This window comes from Melanostigma gelatinosum (assembly GCF_949748355.1).
Source record: "Melanostigma gelatinosum genome assembly, chromosome: 11".
Classification (NCBI taxonomy): Eukaryota; Metazoa; Chordata; class Actinopteri; order Perciformes; family Zoarcidae; genus Melanostigma; species Melanostigma gelatinosum.
In genome coordinates this window covers 24,319,904-24,331,956 of record NC_136644.1, presented here as the reverse complement: position 1 = coordinate 24,331,956, position 12,053 = coordinate 24,319,904, and the positions used below count along the sequence as shown (strand labels likewise).

At 42.8% G+C, this 12,053-nt stretch overlaps 1 protein-coding gene across 1 annotated transcript in view; it reads right to left on the bottom strand.

The window, feature by feature from the left end:
- The window catches only part of LOC306784977 (SERTA domain-containing protein 2-like), a 10,189-nt gene extending 4,650 nt beyond the window's left edge, over window positions 1-5,539 (bottom strand). The window contains exon 1 of the mRNA XM_079279188.1: window positions 5,382-5,539. The gene's annotated coding sequence lies outside the window, so the exon portion shown is untranslated. The remainder of the gene's footprint in view (window positions 1-5,381) is intronic.
- Between the last annotated feature and the right edge of the window lie 6,514 nt (window positions 5,540-12,053).

Here is a 12,053-nt window from a genome sequence, read left to right as displayed (position 1 = left end):
GAGAGAGAGAGAGAGAGAGACATGCATCCTCCCCCCCATGTCTGTCTGTCTCTTTCCCTCCAGACACTTGACTTCTGAACCTAAGTGTGACACACTCCGATCGGGAATCCTTACGAATGAAAAACGTTTCTTGTGACTCTGGACCCCCCCCCCCAGCTGTCTGTGTGATGAGGCAGAAACCCAAAAATAGTTTCAGAAACGCTGCAGTTGTGGGAAAAAAAACAGACCAAAGTCTTTGTCATGGAGATCTGACAGGTGTGTGTGTGTGTGTGTGTGTGTGTGTGTGTGTGTGTGTGTAGGGGTGTGTGTGTGTGTGTCACATACCTTTCCATTGAGTAAACTATCAGAGCTGGTGTTGTGTTACAGCAGCTCTGCTCTCAAGAGTACAGACTGAAACATGTGAACCCATGTGATCACATGACCTCATGAGCACCATGTCTGTATGTACACTACGTCTGCAACTCGTTATTATTAGATCTAACATATATATTATCATTTTTACCAGCGATTCATCTGACGATGATTCATCACATTTTGTGTGTCCAAAAACACTATTCGGTTTACTTCCCTGTCAGAGACACATCTTCACATCTGAGAAGCTGAAACCAGAACATGTGAACCACTGAACATGTGACAGTTCACTGATCATCAAAGCAGTCGCTGCTCAAATCAACCGCAGAACTATTGGGTCTCCATTCGGCAACGTTCAAGGTGAGAAAAACACGCCGTTTAGTTTTAGTTTTTATAAAAACTCATTGTTACCGTTGTTTACCTCACTGACCAAAGAGACCAAAAAACACCGAAGACATTCAGTCTGTGATCAGACGGGACGAAGAGAAGCAGCTGAAGCGCCGACGCTCACGTTTGGTATTTTTACCAATAACTTAAAACGATGAACTAATGCTCACACTGACCACATTTACACGTATTTAATTAATCACTGCTGCATTTCTTTCACAATCTCTCCAGATAAGAGTGACACCATTAAAAAATAATAAATATCATAAATTTAAGCAAAGAGCAGAACTGTGAGTCATGTGACTTGTCAGTAAATCAGCTGTCTGAGCATAAATGAAACAAAAACTAAGAACACAGCTGAGTCGGCGCTTTCTGCAGGTGTGATGTCACAGGTGAGGAGACGTGTTGGTGTCTCTGCTCCTGTGGTGACAGTTCTCTGGATCAGCGTGTTACTGTTTGGAAATTATAACTTTCATCTTCACGAATAAATGAAGGAAAATAATCGTCAGATTAATCGATAAAGGCCTCACATTTTGGTGAAAAACAGTGAAACACTGTTGTTATGGTATTTGTACAATAACTCATCAAGACTGCTGAAGTGTGTTGAAGCTGCATTCTCTCTAGTGTCCACCAGGGGGCGACTCCTCTGGTTGTGTAGAAGTCTATGAGAAAATGACTCTACTTCTCTCTTGATTTATTCCCTCAGTAAACATTGTAAACATGAGTTTATGTCTCAATCTCTAGTTTCAAGTCTTCTTCAATACAGCATGATGTTCATTTCGTAAACTATGATCTATTTAGAGTCAAGTAGACCATAAAGCAGGGGATGCTTTAGGGCGGGGCTACACAGTGATTGACAGGTCTCTGCCAGAGACGATACATCGTCTCTACGTCACTCCACCCACAGTCCAAATATGGTCACTTCCTGTTCATTGGTTGCAAAAAACAAGATGGCGACGGCCAAAATGCCAAACTCAAGGCTTCAAAACCAAAGTTCTCAAACTATGACGACTACGTCCACTTCTTATGTCTAGTCTATGGTTTTCAAAAAACAGTTTGTGTACCTGAGTAACGTGTGTGTGTGAGTGTGTGTGTGTTTGTCTACCTGAGTAACGTGTGTGTGTGAGTGTGTGTGTTTGTCTACCTGAGTAACAGTGTGTGTGTTTGTGTGTCTACCTGAGTAACAGTGTGTGTGTGTGTCTACCTGAGTAACAGTGTGTGTGTGTGTGTGTGTGTGTTTGTCTACCTGAGTAACAGCGTGTGTGTCCACCTGACTAACGTGTGTGTGTGAGTGTGTGTGTGTGTCTACCTGACTAACGTGTGTGTGTGAGTGTGAGTGTGTGTGTGTGTTTGTCTACCTGAGTAACAGTGTGTGTGTGAGTGTGTGTGTCTACCTGACTAACGTGTGTGTGTGAGTGTGTGTGTGTCTACCTGACTAACAGTGTGTGCGTGAGTGTGTGTGTGTTTGTCTACCTGAGTAACAGCGTGTGTGTCTACCTGACTAACGTGTGTGTGTGAGTGTGTGTGTGTGTTTGTCTACCTGAGTAACAGTGTGTGTGTGAGTGTGTGTGTCTACCTGACTAACGTGTGTGTGTGAGTGTGTGTGTGTCTACCTGACTAACGTGTGTGTGAGTGTGTGTGTGTCTACCTGACTAACGTGTGTGTGAGTGTGTGTGTGTGTTTGTCTACCTGAGTAACAGTGTGTGTGTGAGTGTGTGTGTCTACCTGACTAACGCGTGTGTGTGTGTGTGAGTGTGTCTACCTGACTAACGTGTGTGTGTGAGTGTGTGTTTGTCTACCTGACTCACAGTGTGTGTGTGTGTGTGTCTACCTGACTCACAGTGTGTGTGTGTGAGTGTGTCTACCTGACTCACAGTGTGTGTGTGTGAGTGTGTTTGTCTACCTGAGTAACAGTGTGTGTGTGTGTGTGTGTGTGTCTCTGCCCACACTGTTCAGTCTGACATGTCGGAACATGTTGCTGCTGACTGACCTGTTTTAAAGAGACACTTTATATTTGCAGCACTGAGGCAGAGAAACAGAAAGTTATCCTCTGAAACTCTGTTTTCATTTCATGAGAACTCGCAGCGATAACCGTTCTCTTCTGTTCTTCCACGTTGTGTTGTGACGGCTTTGTTTTGTTTTCTGTGTAGAAGAGGCGCCTGAGTTCCTTATTGCTGCCGATAATGACTGTGTTCAAAGGGAAACTCAGAGTCCAGGAAGTGAAGCTGGACTTTACTCACAGAATCAAATCCTGTGTGTTTACTGCTACTGACGCCTCCTCAGCACACTGCAGGGTATACCTGTGTGTGTGTGAGTGTGTGTCACTTAAAGATGACACACAAACACAACATGTGATACGTCTTTTATCTGTCTTTCTTGAGTCATTGATGACTCAGTCGTTTGTCCCGTTTGGGTTTCTGTCTGATGTTACAGTAAATATACAGACCGAAGCTTACGGGAAATTGTCTTTTTGTTGTTGTTGTTTGAGGCTCAAATAAGGAGTGGGAACAATTAAAAAACTAGACTTAACCTCCAAAAAACGGCACCGAAAAAAGGTTAAACAATGGTGTTAATGTGCTGTGAAAGAAGAGCTGCAACAGCTAAATGTGAAACAGTCGAGTGTCAAATCAAACTTGGATCATGTCTCCATGTATCGTACACCGGGGGGACATCACGTCCCGTACCGCGTGGAACTTGAACGCTGATCCATCAGGTCTGAATCTGAATGTGTCCAACTCAGAACTTTCCCATCAGCCTCAGCTGTAGTTTGTGTTTCCTGCTGATTAACAAATCAGAGCATGCTGCTTATTTCTGACCCTCCCTGTTAACTGTTTGCATTTCTGTCACTGTGTACATTGGGTTTTTTTTTGCACCTTATTGCGAATCTTTATTTAGTTTATTATATTTGGTGTTATTTGCACTCTTTCCTACTTTGTACCGCAACTGCTGCGCAACAATTTCCCCCTAAATAAACACTGTTATCTTAAACGAATACGGGGAGCTTGGCGAACACTGTACCTGCTACACATAGCATGTTAGCGGTGTCTTTGAGAGACAGTTAGCATTTAGCTTGAAGCGCCGCTGTGCAGCCAGCATGGCCTCAGCCTCTCAGTTAACTGCCCGTCGATCGGCTTGTGTCTTCGACGTCTTCGTCAGTCGGCTCTCGCGTCGATGTCGAGTGTGACCGGCAGCCCTGCAGAGTGTGCGAGTCCAATGTCGAAGTCTTACATATTGCACACAAAGTGCTGATTGTACCGAGAGCAGAGCGGACGTCTGTCAGTCTGCTTTAACTCCGCCCGCTCCAACGAACACATTCTTCCCTTTAAACCTCGACTCCACGCCAGGAAACATGCAACACGCTGACCTCTGACCCCCCCAGTGTAACCAGTGTAAACACAACTCTGGGATATTTGGTTTGACACGCTGCCTTCGTGCAGCTACTGCAGATCACCTTTTACAGATTAGTGGCCTCTGTTTCATGTGTTGGTAGTAAAAAGGTGGATGAACTCTTTTCTTTTCTGTGTTCAATTCAAACAAACTGGACTGTTTTTGCTACTTTTCACTGTTTTTCTTTTAAATATAAATGTAATACCTTAGGGTTTGTTTATTGACTGCAGGTCACACAAGATCATTTAATTCAAGATGTCTTTACTTTATAGACACAGATTGCTAATTAATTGAAAGGGGCAACAATATATTAATCAATAATAGATAGTAAGCTTTAAAGGCTTTATACAGTTGTTATTGATCATAATTGAATTAACTAATTAATTTAATTCCATTAAAGGGAGTGTCCAGTTCAGCACTTATTATGGACACATAAAAAAATCCAGAAAATGAAACTGAAAATATGAAAGTATATGTATCTGCCTTTGTCAAAACACAAGTATCAGTCTGGCTCTTATCAAAACTTAAAACATGAAGTACTTATTTTACTAAACATGGCAGGTGTGTTTTGTTGATACTACAGTACATATACGTGTAATTAAGTACTATTAATTACACATATTAAGGACTATGAGCTGAATGTTGAGGACCAAAAAGTGAACCACAAGCCCATAAAGAAAAGACATTTAAAGTCACTACTGACCACCTCTAACCAACTGAACCCACAATATCAATCAAAAGCCATTTTCATAGTTTCCTTGTCCGGATATTTGCTCACATGCCGGTCTTAATGCTCCGGTATTAATCACTGCGAGAGACCCAGAGAGCGCAGCATAAAGCTGTCAAAGCAGCAGCTGGTTTTTAGACCCTCCGGGACCTCCAGACACACCGGCTGCTCCCCGCCTACTTACCCGGCGACCAGGCTCCCGCATCTGGCCACAACCTCCACAAACAACCGGAGAGAAAAGTGGTTGTTCTTTTTTTATTTTGTATTATTTTAATTTTACATAAAAACCTCACTCTTTCTACTTATTAACCGGCTCCTTCCGCGGTATAAAGGTGTAAACTATAATGTCTGATAATTATTGTTAAATCTGTAGTAACGTTAATTAAACAAACGGCTCTTTCTTCCTCTCATAAGTTAACGTGACGCCACAAACCGCTCACGCGTTGCCCACAGGCTCGCGAGGGACGTTTGGCTGGCAGCGCGAGGACAAGTTTCTGTGTATTTAAAGGTGTCGGTGTCTGTCACTCACCACATGTAGCTAGTCCCGTCCAGGGGCTCCTCTGCTGCATGGGTGTGATGTCGGTGAGGCCGGGAGCGGGAAGCGGCGGACGGTCAGGAGGAAGAAGAAGAAGGAGAAGAAGAAGATGGAGGATTAAATTATAGTCCGTTTGTTTGTTTGTTTGTTATTTCTCCGCCATCGTCCGTCCCCCCCCCCCCCCCACCCTGCGGCAGCCTCGACCTCAACGCTCACTGAGCTCCACACACACAATGGTGAAGTGGAGCCGCGGAGGAGGAGGTGGAGGAGGAGGTGGAGGAGGAGATGTGTCACCGAGAATCGCCAGTCAAGCTGACCCGAACCGCCATTAATACCACTTCCTGTGATAAATTCCAAAATAAAACCAGTTTCTGGCTCTGCAGAACTAATCCATGCGGTTTTCTTTTGTTATTTATTTATTTTCCCAATTTTATTTGCAGCCAATATGAAACATATTTTGACAAAAAGAATACCAACTCAAGCTTGACTCACTTACTTTTTTCTCCAGAGCTTTCAACTGTATTTGATGGTCTTCATCCGTTTACTCATGTTGACATGTTAGCTCAGAATCTGTTGTAATACTTTATAAGATACAAATTTTGATATATTATCAAATATTAAATACATACAACATACAAGTATATTGCATTATAATGAATATATGAATTGATACAATAATGTATTCATAATGTGTCATTACACTAAAGGTATATTCCAGTAGCAATAATAATAAATACAATAGGAAAGATTAATAAAATAAACTTTTAAAATGACAAATTGATTAAATAAATCAATGAATGAAATACTGAATGTAGACATACAAAAAGTGCATGAATAATACACAAAGAATAGCATAAAACTATGTACACAATGTTCTTTCTGTTGTCAGTGTCATTTGTGTTTGACATCTTTAAAATAAAGTAATATTTAGTGCAGCTTTAAGAATTATTTCCCTTTAAATAGAAAAATGTACATACAGAACTAAACCAACAATTCAGCAATGTGTTTACATATTATGCAGCATGGCAATAACTTAATATATAAAACATATATTACTATATAATAATGAATATGACACTAATAATATACTGTATAGAACTGTGTTGAGAGGCAAATATAGAAAACAAGTCTTTATTAAGAGAAAGCTAAAGCTTTTAGTTTGAAGGCCAAATGGACGTGTGCAACATCCTCATCTCACTGTGGTGAGCTTGACGCAGCTCCTGCTGTGGCGTTCACAGCATACTGACAGAATAATGGTACAGTGTGGGACCTTTTGGAGACACATGGTACTTCCACACAGGAGGGCCCAAGGGTTTGATGTGACTCACCTGCTACGGCCCCTGAAGAGTCACCTGGTTCCCACTGAACACCTGCAGGTATGGGAAATACCCATTAAACAGTAAAAGTCCCGTATTGAAAATGTTGAAAACTTCAGTAAAAGTATGTAAGTATAATCAGGAAAAATGGAGAGAAATGGAAACGGACCTTGAACTTTGACCCCTCTTGCTTAAATATCTTCTGCGCAGGATTGTGGATCACGCTGCCTTGCATACTGCAAAATGCGACTAGATGTAGCAGAACATCCTGGTAATGTTGGAATACTGTATGTGACATACTATGTATTGGGACATACTGAATGAATTACATGTTTTATGATCTAGAAAGTCCACAAAAACAACGTACCGGATTGTCTTAATCCACAGTTCGTGGGTTCATAGGCACTCCAAATGTACGCGCACAAGAACTGAAAACATTTTTCATGATATGTCCCCTTTAAGTAAAAATATATAGGATTTGGTTAAAAAACACACTTGTTGTACATGTACGTCAAGTATTCTTTATACTACTGCAAACCATTCGTGGCAACGCTTTTAATGAGGTTTTCATACGTTTTAATTCCAATAATATGTTGTTGAACATAAGTCATAAGGTGGAAAAGAAACGTGCGTCACGAAACCTTGAAAGGTTCATCGGTGCGTCAGTGTTTCACAGTGTGGCCTGCTGCATCACTGAGAGCAGGTCCGCCTCCCTCATGGTAGATATCCCTCAGCTCCAGCCAGGATCACAGGTACCACCACTGCTAACCTGCTGCTAACTGCACATTACACAGAATAGTCTCATTTAACAGGAGCTCTTACTTCAGCTCCTGCAGAGTTTTCTGCCTGAGCGTCAGGCTGTTATTCCGGCTGACTGTTTTCTTGCTTCTGCTGCTGAGTGAAAAACCACAACTATGTGAAGCATTCCAGTTATTCAGTGTTGGACATCTCCGTAGTACTCACGCAGAGACAGCGAGCCCTTTCCTGTGACTCAACTGTGCTCTCTGAAACTCAGAGGGAACACTCACGCCCAGACTACATTTATTCCCACAGCTTTTTCTCAGCTTTTCATTTTAAACTTTATTAGCTCGGTTGTTGTCTTGCTGACTATTAACACACTTAATTAGACAGTTACAACAGTGAGAAATACCCACATATGATTTAAGGAACATATAATACAAGGTTTTTTTGTGTGTTTTGTGTTTAGTTACTGTCTATATTTTGAGTTTTTGAAGGTCTAGTTTAGCTTTATTTTGCTAGTTCTGCTCGCAGCAAAAGAAAGACCCAGTCATGTTATTGCAGTGTGAATAAATATATCAAATAATCAGAATCTTGGACTTAAAAGTACGCTGTATGTGTCATATATTGTAGTCGTTTATTTGCACGATATAGTCAAGAACAAGTTGTTTGATTGTAAAGTAACTTTTGATGCACAGCTAACATTAGCAACCACTAGCTGCTGGTCCTACCAGACCAAGTAACAGCAGCAAAGAATGCCTTTCATCACTGATGAAATAACTTTTTGTGAGGGAATGATTGTGTTGTTCCTTTTTAACTCGGTTTTTACACTTAAATTACAGCACAACGTCCCTGCATTTGAAGAAAAGAGCAGAGTTGTGCCTTTAAGATTGCCACAGACCACCAGGGACCCTTTCAAATACAGAGTATGGATAATGTGGTTGCTTCAGATGTGCACCATAAAAAGCACAATCTGGTGCCAAAACGTGGTACAGCTAGTTCCCATTGATGGGGTCATAGCTGCACAAATATTTGAATCACAGCTGCTGCACTTTTTAATTTATAATTCCAAATATAGGACGCTGTTTAAATCCTGCTCACGGTGAACTATCTGCACCGTGTGCTGAGTGTTTTCATCCTCTAACTTGCGGATGTCCGCCAGCAGCTCGTCCCGACGTCACAGCTGACACTCGGTGGCTGAGGAGAGTGAAAACCGGTCGGACAAGTTCGACCAAACACGCGCAGCCGTTCTTTCATCTCCTCCTGCCGGAAAACAGCGCTTCATTCTCCACTCAAACTCTCAAAGTGTGACGGGATCCTCCCGGTGCTGCCGCTGTTCGGTGACGTGCTGGTGAGGCCCGAGTTATAGGCAGCGCGTGACATAATTGCAGCCAGATGGGCAGAATAAAAAGAACCAGCAGCTGATCCCCTTTAAATGAACACGTGAGATAAGATATCTGGTTCACAAAGACAGACAGAGAGTATCTGAGAGTAAGTAGTACTTTTGACACTTCAAGTACATTGAGGTGATACTATTCTGTACTTTTACTTAAAGGAACAGTGTGCAGCATTTCGGGGGATACATTAGCAGAAAGGGAACATCATATTCATAACTATGTACCTCTAACTATAACCTGAAACTAAGAGCCGGTGTGTTTTCATGATCTTAGAATGAGCCCTTCATATCTAGACAAGGAGCGGGTCGTCTTCATGGAGTCCGCCATGTTTTCTACAGTAGCCCAGAAGGGACAAACCAAACACTGGCTCTCGAATTCTGCAACCACACCATTAAATACCCCCAAATCCTACATACTGTATCTATTCAGTAGGATTATGAATGCAGGACTTTTACTTTGTAGTACTTCTACATTACTGCATTGGTATTTTTACTTTAAGCCTATGGCCCACTGATGACAGTATTGCAATATTTATATATTTGCAGTGTTACGAACTGGGTGTCTGTGGCGTGATTCCCATAAAAAAAATGCTGTATTACAGTTATTCTCCATTGAATCCACACAAAAAGACTCCAGACTGATAAACTCTGAGCACAATTCCTTTTGTTTTCACTCTGACATCAATCCCCACTCTTTTGGCCATGCACCATATAAAACATGTGAAGAAGGACAAACTGCTGTGAAAGTACAAGTACAGTGTGATTAGGACCTTCTGTTTACTCTCTAAACAGTTTGTGTGCTTAACTCAGCCTGTGAGTGTCCACGTGACAGACCGGCGGCTACTTCACCACAACGTAAACCATGTTCACGCAGCACACGCACCACTTCATGTTTACGTTATTGCCGTGGATATGAGAACCTCGTCTCTCCGGGAACTAAACCACCAAGAAAAGGTAATTAGAAGACGTGGATCCAGGTCCCAAACAGCCGACGGAGGTGTAAAGCAGGAAGAGTAACAGTCTGTGGTTTTAGAGGGCTTCAAACACACTGCTGCTGTCAGGAAGAGAGGAGCTCAGCAAGGTGTTCCTGACACAGAGCAGAGGACTTTAACGGCTGCCATGGGTTGGACTGGACTATGCAGCACTGCTGGAAGAAGCAGGAGGTTTACTTAAAGGACCAGTGTGTGGCGTTTACTGACATCTAGTGGTGAGGTCGCAGATTGCAACCAACTAAATACTCCTCCGCTCACTCCTCCCTTTTCAAGGTGTGTATGGAATTAGGTCCAGCAATGAGGCCTGGGTCTCCAGCAGCGTGTCCGATTTTGTGCAGTGACGAGCAATAAGAATAACTATTTCGAAAGAGATGGTCTTGTTTACTTGTGTTTGTCATATAGAGGCATCAGTGTTAAACAGAGTTACTGCATTGCTTCTAAATGAGCTGCAAACAGGTTTTCAATCTGCTGTAAAAGACAAAACTTTTGGGCAAAACAACTTGAAACCACTGAAAAAAATGTGTCTGCTGAAGATCAGACCAAGCAAGGAAAATACCCACATTGCTCCTTCTAACTTCAGAGGAACCTTCAAATCAGGTCAGACTCCTCTAACAACGCAAAACACAAAGAGACACCGATCTCTCTGTACAGTGAAGGCAGCAGGAGAGAAACCACACACACACACACACACACACACACACACACACACACACACACACACACACACACACACACACACACACACACACACACACACACACACACACACACACACACACACACACACACACACACACACACACACACACAGAGCAGGCTAGAGGAAGAGCCGTCACATGTTTATGGGCTGAGTGAATGCCTTGGAGGATGTATGAGGACCCAGTAAACTGTCTTTAATTGTCACAACTACACAATACAGGAGACCGTTTCACAACCAAAGTATTCTAGTCAGCACAAACTACAGCTTACAAATGAATTAAACGATTATTGCGAAAGTTGCTAAATTCATTTCCCGACAGTCGACTGAGGCCGTCCCAGCCTTAAACTCAATTAGTCGTCAAAATGGTGTCAGCGTTAGTCGCCTCGGAGTGTCTTTGTTCGAGGACAGCTCTACAATCGAATAAGTGATTCATGTACTTGTACAAACTGTCGGGTACATTCATTTACAACAAAACATCAGACTCGATTAACGACTCGTATGTTTTGTCTGCAAGAAAATCTTCGTTTGTAACGTAACTAAAGCTGTCAGATCAATGTGAAGCAAAAGTACAAATGTAAAGACTCAAGTACAAGTACCTCAACTTTGTACTTTCAACTAGTTTGTTCGTAGTGTGCTGCTGCTGTTAATGAGGTGTGAGTGTGTGTGAGTGTGAGTGTGTGTGTGTGAGTGTGTGTGTGTGCGTGTGTGTGTACTGACAGCTGTGTGACACTGCAGGGCTGGTTCTTTACAGCGAGCCATCGGACGGATCAGCTGGTGAGCAGCCGACTGACTGAGACTGAACTTCACACATGGACTCATAATAACCTCCCTCCCCCCCCCGCCCATCCCTCCCTCAGCAGCAGTGGGGTGAAAGACTTCGGCGTCTGCAGCTGTCACAACCCCCCCCCCCCCACTTCACCCCCCATCATCACCCAGCAACCAGCTACAACCTCAGCCGGCAAACAGACCCAGCTACTCAAACCATCCTCCTCCCCCCATTCCACCACTGCTCCCTCCCATTCCTCCACACCAAAACATCTCTCTCTCGCTCTCTCTCTCTCTGCCTCTCTCTCTCTCTCTCTCTCTGCCTCTCTCTCTCTCTCACTGTGTGTTTTGTTTTGCAGCTGAAAGCAAACTGGGGGTTCAGCCCCACAAGAGAAGGGGGTTGGGGGGCTCATGCTCCCTTTTTCTTTTTTAAAGCTGAATATAATCAGAGTGTGCTGGTTAATGAGGGAGGACGGCTTCACACAGAAAACACTCTTTATGAACACAAGCGGTGGAAGAAGTATTCAGACCCTTTACTTCTGTAAAAGTACTAATACCACACTGTGAAAATACTCCACTACAAGTAAAAGTCCTGCAATCAAAAACTAAGTATTTAAGTATCCAAAGTAAAAGTATTTGTTGTGCAAAAGGTGTACAAAGAACAGAGGGGCTCAAATTACAACACACACACACACACACACACACAAAGGAGAGCGACTTCATTCCCATAGCTCATAGTCAGTTGATGCTATATTAATC